Raw genomic sequence first — 2,115 nt, 5'->3', positions numbered from 1 at the left:
CACTATGCTACCAGAGCTCCTGGTTCAATATTAGGAAAACAATAAATGTAATCCATCACATAAGTAAAATAAAGGAAAAGAACCATATGATCATATCAACTGATGCAGAAAACATATTTGATAAAATCCAACACTCATTCCTGATAAAAACTCCCAGAAAATAGGAATAGAAGGGAAATTCTTCAACATAATAAACAGCATATATGCAAAACCAACAGTCAACATTATCTCAATGCAGAGAGACTGAAAACATTCCTCTTGCAAATGGGAGCCAGACAAGGATGCTCCCTATTACCATTTCTATCTGACATTGTAGTAAAAGTCCTAGCCAGGTCAATAAAGCAAGAAAGGGGAAAAAGGCATCCAAATTGGTAAGGAAGAAGTAAAACTATTCCTATTTGCAGATTATATGATCCTATACATAGAAAACCCAAGAGATTTAGCAAGAAAACTACTGGAAATAATTGAAAGATTTAGCAGAGTGGCAGGATATAAGATCAACATACAAAAATCAGTTGGATTCCTCTACACCATCAAAGAGTCTCCGAAAAGGAAGTAAGGAAATCAATTCCATTTACAGTAGCTACCAAAAAGATAAAATACTTGGGAATAAATCTTACCAAGGGCACAAAAGACCTATACAAATAAAATTACAAAACACTACTTCAAGCATAACAGATCTACATAAATGGAAGAACATACCATGCTCGTGGCTAGGAAGGTTGAACACTGTGAAAATGTCAGTACTACCCATAGCAATCTATTCATTCAGTGCAATTCCAATCCAGATTCCACCAACATTCTTTAGGGACATGGAAAAACCAATCACCAATTTTATACGGAAAGGAAAGAGACCTCAGATAAGCAAAGCAGTAATGAAGAACAAAGCAGGAGGTCTCATACTCCTCAATCTCAAAACCTACTATACAGCCACAATAGTCAAAACATCTTGATATTGGTACAACAATAGACATAAATCGGTGGAATAGAATTAAAAACCCAAAACAGACCCATCCACTTATGGTCAGTGATCTTTGACAAAGGGCTGAAACCCATTAATTGGAGATGAGATTATCTCTTTTAACAAATGGTGCTAGTAAAACTGGGTATCCATTTGCAGAAAAATGAAACAAGACCCATACCTCACACCAGACACAAAAACTAACTCTAGGTGGATCAAAGACTTAAATGTAAAACCAAAAACTAAAAGTATGGGCCCTAATATATGGCATTAATAGACTACCAAACATAAGTAAAAATGTACAAACAGCAGAAGAGAAACTAGATGAATGGGACCTTCTAAAAATTAAATTCTTATAAACATCAAAAGACTTCTCCAAAAGAGTAAATTCAGAACCTACAGATTGGGAAAGACTATTCGGCAATGACATATCTGACAAGGACTTATCTCTAAGATTTATAGAAAACTACAACACTTCAACATCAAAAAGACAATTCAATTAAAAACTGGGGAGAAAACATGAACAAATACTTCACCAAAAAAATTCAGACAGCCAACAAATACATGACGAAATGTTTGGGATTATTAACCATTCTGAAAATATCATTAAAGCAAAGAGCTACCATCTCACCCCAGCAATGACAGCAAAGTTCAACAGGACAGACAATAACATACACCGACAAGGATGTGGAGAGACTGGGACTCTCATACATTGTGGCAGGACTGTAAAATAATGCAACCACTGTGGAAATTGGTATGGCAGTTTCTTAAAAAGTTGGAAATAGAAATACCATTTGATTCAGCAATCCCATTACTAGTTATATATCCTAAAGAAGTGAGAGCCTGGATACAAATAGATATATGTACATCCATGTTCATTGCAGCACTGTTCACAACAGCAAAGAGACAGAAACAATCTAAGTGCCCATCAATGGAGGAATGGATAACCAAACTATAGTACATACACACAATGGAATACTATACAACACTAAAGAATAATGCAGAATCCATGAAACACCGCATAACATGGTCAACTTGGAGGACATTATGCTAAGTGAAATAAGTCAATTCCAGAAGGACAAATATTAGGCCACTACTGTAAAAAGTCAAGGAATGGTTTATATATGGAAGAAAACTTTCATTGGTGGTGGTTA

The sequence above is a fragment of the Orycteropus afer genome, unplaced genomic scaffold, assembly GCF_000298275.1.
Source record: "Orycteropus afer afer isolate SDZICR_OR568_19922 unplaced genomic scaffold, OryAfe1.0 scaffold00094, whole genome shotgun sequence".
NCBI lineage: Eukaryota > Metazoa > Chordata > Mammalia > Tubulidentata > Orycteropodidae > Orycteropus > Orycteropus afer.
Note: the sequence above shows the minus strand (reverse complement) of the source record.